This window comes from Pinus tabuliformis, chromosome 6 (assembly GCF_031772625.1).
Source record: "Pinus tabuliformis cultivar Carrire ecotype Pingquan chromosome 6, CPIR1, whole genome shotgun sequence".
NCBI classification, from domain to species: Eukaryota; Viridiplantae; Streptophyta; class Pinopsida; order Pinales; family Pinaceae; genus Pinus; species Pinus tabuliformis.
Window position 1 is genome coordinate 515,161,002 of NC_142292.1, and position 9,983 is coordinate 515,170,984.

The window sequence follows — 9,983 nt, forward strand, 5'->3', positions numbered from 1 at the left end:
TATATCTGGAGGAGCATTCGAAGAAGGTTCCCTTTGGAGACATGCCCTCCCACCCTGCTTTAGTAGGCACCTGCTTCACATTCATCAATTTCATCATAGAATCATCCATATTGGGTTCTTTGGATACGTGCCCTTCCATCCTAGGCTATGTAGGCACCTGCTACTTCATCGACAATCAGCATCATGATTATGGGTCAATTGCACAAAATCCTTGTCATCGAAGTCCATTTGCTCGGTCGCACACTGTTAGTCTCATAATTGGTCACACACATTACAGGGTATCTCTATCCTCGGATCTTCATTTTTCATGGTTATGGATAATCCACAAATCCACACTTCATTTAAATCAATTTGCTATGTCGCACACTGTCAGTATCACAACTGGTCACAAGCATTACAGGGTATCTCTATCCTCGGATCTCCTTCATCATGGCTATGGGTTAACCACACAAAACCATTCTCTTTAGTGGCTCTTCATATTCAACAAAGGCTTCTCAGGAGGTAACTTCACGCAATGGGGACTATTGCTTCTTAAGGAGGGAGGAATGATCCGAATGGAAAATGGCATCCACCCATGGTATTGTAAGTGGCATCCACCCATGGTATTTTCCCATGGTATTGTAAGTGGCATCCATCCTTAGTATTCATTCACCCACGGTATTTGCCCGCCCATGGAATTTACCCGTGGTATTGTAGCCAAAAAATGATATAAGTAACAAGTTACATTTTGTAAAAGAATAGATGGTCCACCACAATGTAGCCTTTACAGTTATTATTTGTTTTAATAAATAAATAAAAAAAATTTATGGATTTTTTTATTGTGTGTTCTCTTTTTCTTCTGGAATTTCAATTTTTCAAATCTTGGGGGCCTCCCCCCCAAGATCTATTTAATTTTTTAGATCTTGGGGGCCTCCCCCCAAGATCTGGATCAGTGGTATCAGATTTAGGTACGTCTCCATGGGAATGAAGGTATGACACATTTTATTTTCAATTTTTGCAGTGATCTTCAACAAACTTCATGCACATGATATGACTTCCATAGAGCACTTTTTTGGGCAAATAAAGAAGAATTTTTTTTCATTTTTTTGCAGTAATTTTTTGGGCAGCGACTTTGCAGATCAAATCTAAAAATTTTGGTGCAAAACTTACAAAAACAAAAAAATATCTTGATTCCTTGCGAAAAATACCCAAATTCAAAAAAGAATCAGCCGAATCGAAGTTCAAATGAGGGAGATATCATTGATTTAAAATCAGTTGTGTTGCATAAATGTTTCTCACGGAAATTCCTAGGTGACAGCTCTCCTATCATTTTTTGCAATTTTTGTGAAGATTTTTAGAAATATCTAAGCTCCACTTGAAAAATCACCCAATTTCAAAAAAATAATTGGTTGAATCAGAGTTCGGATGAAGGAGATATCATTGATTTAAAATCAACTATGTTTTCATAACTTTTGTGGCGACGGGATAGTTGCAACGCGAATCTGAGTTTCTAGATCGTCTCGATAGGGATTTCAATCACATGGGAAGATGCAGAATGGTCATTCTTTTTCCAAAAATAGGTTATAATAAATATTTTGAGTTATATTGTACAAGTTATGCCCATTTTAAATTAGTTTTTATATTTGGAGGAGCATTCGAAGCAAGTTCCCTTTGGAGAAGTGCCCTCCCACCCTGCTTTAGTAGTCACCTGCTTCACATTCATCAGTTTCAGCATAGTAGCATCTAGCTTGGGTTCTTTGGAGATGTGCCCTTCCACCCCAGGCTATGTAGGCACCTGCTACTTCATCAACAATCAACATCACAGTCATGGGTCAACTGCACAAAATCCTTATCATCGAAGTCCATTTGCTAGGCCACACACTGTCACTATCACAGTTTGTCACAAGCGTTACAGGGTATCTCTATCCTTTGATCTTCTTTTTCATGGTTATGGGTAATCCACAAACCCACACTTCATCAAAATCATTTGCTAGGCCGCACACTATCAGTATCACAGTTGGTCACAAGCATTACAGGATATCTCTATCCTCAAATCTTCATTCATCGCGACTATGAGTTAACCACACAAAACCATTATCTTCAATGGCTCTTCATATTTAAAAAAGGCTTCCCTATAGGGAACTTCACGCAATTGGGACCATTTCTTCTTGAGGGAGGAATGATCTGAATGGGAAATGGCATCCACCCATGGTATTGTAAGTGGCATCCACCCATGGTATTGTAAGTGGCATACATCCTTGGTATTCATTCACCCATAGTATTTGCCCACCCATGGAATTTACCTGTGGTATTGTAGCTAAAAAAGGTTATAAGTAACAAGTCACATTTTGTAAAAGGGCAGATGGTCCACCAAAATGTAGCCTTTACAATTATTATCTGTTTTAATTAAAAAAAAAAATATGGTTTTCTTTATTGTGTGTTCTCCTCTTTTTCTTCTAGCATTTCAATTTTTCATATCTTTGGGGACTGTCCCCCCAGGATCCATTTTAATTTTTTAGATCATGGGGGCCCCCCCCAAGATCTAGATCATCTTATTTAGTGAATTCCTCTACAAGCAAGCAACATCTTGCCTCTCTTTTTCTTGATTTAGGGATAAGAATAAACAAATGTAAATTGTGGAGAAATGTTCAAGATTTTAAAGTTTATCATTTTGTTTATCAGGATAGAGTTGTAGCCTAGTTAGAACATTATTTTTTGGCATGTTTTCTTGCCAACAGACATGACCTTCTTGCTCTTGTGCATGATTTAGAGGTAAGTATCTTTGTTTTTGCACAATACTTTATACCGGTTTTAATCATTGATATTTTTGTTGTTGTTGGTTGAGAACAAATGTGATGGCTGCATTGGAAGTTTGACTTCTCATGACTCAATCACTTTTCTGATTGAATTAGGGTTTTAGGTTTTAGGTTTAGACTAGGTAGGGTTTGTTTGTTAAGGTTTTAAGTTTAGACATGCTTTTGTTGTATTTTCTTTGTTGCAAGTAGTTTTTTTTCATTTCATAGCATTATGCAATGATTTGGTACTCATCTTTGTGCATTACTTTTGAATGTATGACATCTAGGAATTATCTGCATTAGCATTGCATGGCTCTTTTAGTTGCAATTAGTTGATTTTTCTTTCATTTGTGTTGCATTGCAACACATTTTTATTCTAGTATTACATGTAGCTTGTTCACTGCATTTCATCATGCATTCATTTTACACTTAGAATAGATTTTTCTTGTTGATTACCTATCATTGCATTTGTTTTCTATTCTGTATGGCACTGCATTAGCTCTCACACTTTCATTTAAGTCTTGCTCTTTGTGTTCTCTATGAAAACCTTTGATGCCTTGAAGAGATTCCCTTATCACTCTTTGCACTTGTTGAAACCCTATAAGAGTTTCTTGGGTCACTTTTCCCTAATGTTAAAACCTTAATCAAATGGTTGTGTGTAGTTGTGACAGTTTCTCCAAGAGGCGACCTCTCATAGATCTAGTTATTTAAACTATGTTCATAACATACTTACTATAAGTTGACGCATTAACAAGGAAATATGAACAGGTTCTTGTGGGGACCCCTAATCAGTTCACGTGACCTACATCTGTAACTTGAACCTAGTGTCTAGCATGGTCCTAGTATTCCAATGGCATATTTTCATTGTCCACCTCTCAGTTGGGAATATGATGTGGAAACATGGCATGAGGGAAAACCTAATTCAAAAAATATTTTAGTTTTTTAAAATAAGGAACAACCTGTCTCGCCCATAATATAAGTCAGGATCCCTCATCTGCCCCGGCGCAATAAATACCCAATAAATGATGCGATGTGAATGCAAAAGAAAATATGTTAAATAGAGGGTAAAGGATTGAGAAAGGCTTCCTACGAAGGGAGATGATACTAACAACTTCATCAGGGTATTGAACAGGCCTATTGTCAATGAAGCAACACTTATTATTTCTTAAGTGAGTCTGTAGAGGTCCTGAATAGGCCTATTGGCAGCGGAGCAACACCGAAAAATCACTTTAAATTTCTAAATACAATAAACCCTATGTCATGTTCTCTGCATCATTGTCAAATATTGACATGTGTGAACTCTTAGTTTGGTGATTAAATACTAATATGACCTAACCAAGGATACAGATGAATGGCATATTTGTAAAATTTTAAGTAACCCAAGAGGTACCCACATTATCTAGTTCAATACTTCCTTACATTATCAACAAGAATCTATTGTAGGGATGAAGATAGAGATGCTAGATTCTACCAATGGTTCGCCAATTGTTGTAGCAACTACAACATCACCCAAAATTTTCATTATTGTACACTCAAAATTTTGGGTCCCCCTTGCTTTTACCATTTTTCATCACATTACTTAGTCAAAACCTTCTTCAAATCAACTCAAATTATCATTGAATGCTCTCTTGGAATGAGTCTTTCCATGGCTTGCTAGAGTAGAATGTCCTTAAACAAAGCCACTTCTACATGATAATAGGTTATATTTTTAGATTTCTTTGATCTCATCCTTATTATATAAATGGAGCTACAACATATTATTTCAATACCTATATTAGGGAGGTTAAATTTAATGCATCTCCCGAGGAAAACAATTCCTAGGGATGAGTCATTTGGGTCTGATAAACTAGATTTATTCCCCTCTGGTCCTTTTAATTCTTCTTAAGAATGCATTAGAGATGGCTTCATTTCTTTGATAGTATTTTGAATACCATTAGTGTTATATTATTTTCTATCAATTTTTTTATTTATGTCCAATTCGGATTTATTGTCCAAGTCTTGTGTAGTTATGGCACCTTGCCACCTTACGTACTTTTTACTCTTAATGGAAACAAATCTCAAGACAACCTTGATTTCCCTCAAGAATCATATAAAGTGTGCAAATTTGGGGAACCAAGAAAATAAAAGATGAAAGTTAGAGGTTGCAACAAATGCAATTACAACAAATAAGTGAACTAGAATAAGTTCTAAGAAAGGCACATAGACTATAATGAAATATATTTTAGTCCTAATAGACATCAGAGGGATAGAAGAAAATATTGATAAAGATCACATCACCATATGGATGTTCATGGTGACATTGAGCTACAGCTTGAGACTTTGACAACTGTGACTTCCAATTAATATTCTCTTCTCTCAGCATTACCTCTCAACATTGTGATGTATCATTGGTGTTTTCACAACCATCTCAAGCTAGACAAATGTTGTTGAACAACTATGAGTATGCGCAGTATTGCTGAAAATGAACATACTAGTTGTGTGTGGTAGCTCTATGTACTGCAAGACAAACATTAGATCCTCGGCTCCTCCTAAAACAATTAATAACAAGTTGTTGGATCCCCATAAATATCACTATGGGGAAGGTACTAGAAGGATAAAATGAACTCTATTTTTGAGCTCCTGAAAAACATCATGGTCTAATGGACATATGCAAGCATCATAGATTATACTTCATTTACTATTTGTGGAAAGTTTCTTTGTTGATTGAAGTAGATAATGTTGGACATGCAGGAACTCTTGACCCCATGGAAACTAGTTTATTGATTGTTTGTATCGGTAAAGCAACTAAAAAGTTGTAGAAATTATAATCTATCCATTAAAAGTACTTACACCGTGCAATTATAAATTACAAGCTATGTTCGTTATTATCATAAATCCTTAAACTACTTTATGATGCAACCATCAAAGTATGGACATTGCAATGGGATAAAATGTTTTCAAGATATGATAAAGGTTTATACTAGAGTGTTTAGACTACGAGAAGCTACATCAACATGGGTTGGAGACTCATTGTTTATTGAAAGAAAACCATAGGAACACATCCAAGATGATGACATTCAAAAATTTGTGACATCATTTTATGGAGAAATATGGCAAGTCCCACCAATTTGTTCAACTATAAAGGTGGTTGATGAGAAGATGTGATGACATAGAGGTTAAAGGCTTGGTATTCATCAATGATGCAAATGGGGCAATGGTTGACATCTCTGATAATGTTCCTACATTTTTACCTCTAGTAGAAGTATTCATTTACGATGTTAAGACTCCGGAAGAAGTAGGCCTTTACCTAGGCATAGAAGAGAATTTCATGGCCGTTTGAGAAGATGATACAAATAACAGGATGGTTTTAACCCTACAACAAATCTAGTGCGACCTTGCATGGGAATGATGAAGGCAGTTGATGGGCCTCTAAATTAGACATAAATTAAGGCCTATGCCTCTAAATTAAACAATAAATTAAGGCCTATGACCATCCTTCTGCACATTAAACCTCTCTTTTTGCATTAGATAGTTATTTTTAACTTTAATATATTCATTAGGAAGGTTTATGAATAATTGAATATTTGTGCCTAATATTACTTCTTTTTGTGGAATATTATGAGAATATTGGGCAGATGATGAAGATTTGGAGTAGGAGATCATCTAGGGACTCATTCCCTACTACTAGAGGATCAATAATAAACAATAAGTCAACAATATATTATGGAATTATGGCACAAATGGTGGAACTCCAATGATTGAGCAAATCTAGGGATGTGTTCCACTAATCAAGGGAGAAGATCCACCAATCAAAGGGACTAGATCCACTAATCAAGGGATTTTGTTGGGGAAATATTCCTCCATTCATGGGGAATGATATCTGATCATTTTGTATAAGTACCAAGTCGAATTTGCCTCTAGGGGACTTTTTTTGGGGCATCTTCAGACTTTTAGATTTTGAGTAGTGTTATAATGTAGAGAGCTTGTATTTTTGTAGCTCCATTGTATTTTCTGGCAAAGATGTAATTCTTTTGATCAAAATAATGAATATTGGTGTCATGTTAAGCTTTTAGATCTTGTTCTCCTCCATAGGTCTCTGAGTTTCCTTGGGCTTGGCCATCCCAGGAACCTTAGATCCCTTTTTGTATCATTGTATTTCCTTCTCTTTATTGTTTATTCACATGCATATTTAGTCCTTATGTCTTTCTATTTCTGCATTTAGTTAATGATTTCTTATTTTACGATTGATTTAATGGTTAAGTGATAAAAATAGAGATCGAGTTGTCAATGTAGTTAGTATAGGATTTGATTCATAATAGAGGAAAGAATGTAATGACAGAGAGATTAGATGATTGAGAATAGAGTGAGTAAGCGAGAGGTGTGACAGAGATAGGGTTTGAGATTGAAACAGATATCAGACAAACTGTTGTAATCGAGCCGAGAGGGCCAAGACTCTGTAATTTCCATTTTGTTGAGTAATTGATTTGAGTGTGGTATGGACGCACCGCTCTGGTGCAGAAATTCACTTGTCTCTATGTATTGGCATTCTGGACCTTAGTTAGGTGTTTTCCCCTATTTACATGTTTTATTGGTAAACTCACAGTCTCTTAGCGTTAAGAGCTAACATTGGGATTTAGCGCTAAACCGTTGGTTAAGCGTCTTTCTTTAAGTTTTGTATCAATTAGCGTTAAGAGTTAACCCTCAGATTAAGCACCAAACCCTTAGTTAAACATCTTTTCCTTAAGTTTTGTATTGAGCACATGGGCGATTTTCCAAGGATGGTAAGTGGTATCTCGTGCACCCTAAAGGTGGGAAGAGGTATTTAGAAATTTCACTCAATTAAGCGGGCGACACGTAGCATAATAAAAAATCATTTCTCGCGTGCCTTCGGAATATTAACGGTTGTGCAAGATTTCGCACGAGATTGCATGACAACCGTTCAATTGGATGGGTCGCATCGATGGTGGAGAGCGGTCTTGCTAGTTGGCAACTGGGTTATGCGACAACTGTTGGATCGGACAGGGTCAAATCCAACGGTAATCGCGTCGGAAGATGCACGTAGTTTAAATTAGATTTCGGACGCGATGTTTTATGGACTGTGATTTAATCCAGTTGAATTCTGAATCAATCATAGTCGTTCATTATGAAAGGATGAGATATGACAGTAATCGCGTCGGAAGCTGCATGTACTTTAATATAGATTTAGGACGTGATAAAGTTTTGAATAGGATTTAATTTATTTGGGTTCTGGTCATAACTTCAAAGCATTGAGAAACATGATATTCATTGGATCTGACGAAGTGATAACAACGGCGCGGATTGAAGCGTTGGATAAAAGGAGAATCCACATACATAGTTTGTTTGTGTGCATTGATTGGTTACAAAGCTAAACTGTAGTCGAATTATAGCCTACCACCTCCCTTTCGTTAAGACAAAACGATAAAAAGAAAAACAACGTTATTTTATTCATTGACATGCATAGCAGTAGAAGGTTTGATGGTTTGAATCTACCTGCTTAGGACAATATGATTGCATCCATGTTAACTTAGAATTCCTTTGAAGCAAAGCCTCTTAGGAGTTAGTTAGAAAACGGTGTGTTTCAGCATTTGATTTCATTCTCTTTCCTTGTACTTTCTTTCTTGCAATAGGTGAAAGTTCCATTTCAAGCATTTCATCTTATGCAATTAGTTTAGGATTTGACTTCAGTTAATGCACTCCATTACATGATGACAGCAAGGGAAGGACACATTGTACGCTGCACATATAGTGTCGATACCTCTTAAGTTTGTACGAACCTCGGGTTGATATTTAAAGTTGGTAGCCTTGGGAGTTGCAGCATTCTTGTTGCAATACCTAGGCTCATCAGCAGTTGTGGACTGAGGATGTCATTTTCAAAGGAAAGGTGATACCTACTAACAAAGAGGGACTTAATGCACTTGTAGAGTGTCTCAGAGAGTTTGCCCCATTTTCATAAATCTCAACTAAGTTACATGTAGAAGAGCTAGTGAACAAGGAAATCTCTCTTAAATTCATGGAGGTGGATGAGGAACAAGATCATATTATATTTAGAAATAGGGAAGCTATGGAAAACAATCGGGCTCATTTAGGAATTAGATCTATATTCCTTGGAACAATTCAAACTATAAAACCTTATGGTGCCTTTACTAATCTTGGAGGCATTAATGGCCTCCTGCATGTCAGTCGAATCAACCATGACCGTGTTGCAAATGTTGGTAATATATTACATCCGAGCGACACAATGAAGGTAATTATCCTTAGTCATGATCGTGATAGCAGTAGGGTAAGCCTCTCAACAAATAAAATGGAACCCACTCCTGGTGACATGATTCGTAGCCCCACATTTTTATATGAAAAGGTTGATCAAATGGCTCAAACATTTAGGCAAAGAATAGCACCAGTTGAAGCCATGGCTCATGTTGATATGTTGCAATTCCAACCAAAGGGAGGATTTACTCTTAGCTCAAATGGGGTTTTAGAATCCAAAATATTGCATGTTTATGGAATATACCTTGAGGATTTTTCCCCCACAGAAGTATATAAATGGTAAGCTTCACAATGTTCTTATCTTATGCAATAGATTGTTACATAACTCTGAAGAGGCAATGCCACTAACAGAGTTGCTACTCAGTGAAAGAGGATATAGCATGTGTTGAGTTGCAATTTAAATTGTGACCTTTATAAAGTCGCATTCGAAAAGAAAGATATTGGATGCAGGTCATGATTGCAATCTCTAATCAAAATGCAACTTGCACTAGAAGTGTTAATTACAACTAACCTTAAGTTGCAAATCACATATGGAGCTTTGATTTGTGACGTGAATTGAAGCATGATATTCCCCCCCCCTTAAGTCGCAAGTCCCATTTTTTGTCTTCAATGTCACTAGGACTTCGATCTATGAAAAACAAGTGGCATTGTTACTCTCAAGTCGAAAATTGCATTTGCAATATCCAACAACTAGCACAGGAAAATGTGATTTGCTCTAGAAAGTACAACTATAGCCTACAACCTTCCTAGAGGCTTCATATGCAACAAGCCTATCATGATTTGTGTCTAATTTGTAGACCCTCGAGTGCATAGTTCTAGGTCTTCATAAAGGAAAAGAATTGAATTCTATGTTATGTTAAATTGCTTGGATTTCGTGATCAAATAATGGAAATCGAATGGTACAAAAGGGAAATCACTGTTACAACCCTATGATTTGTCAGTCAA

At 36.4% G+C, this 9,983-nt stretch overlaps 1 pseudogene; it reads left to right on the forward strand.

Annotated features, from left to right (window-relative positions):
• Window positions 1-6,114: 6,114 nt before the first annotated feature.
• Window positions 6,115-9,321, forward strand: LOC149259563 (small ribosomal subunit protein bS1c pseudogene; annotated as a pseudogene).
• Window positions 9,322-9,983: the final 662 nt, after the last annotated feature.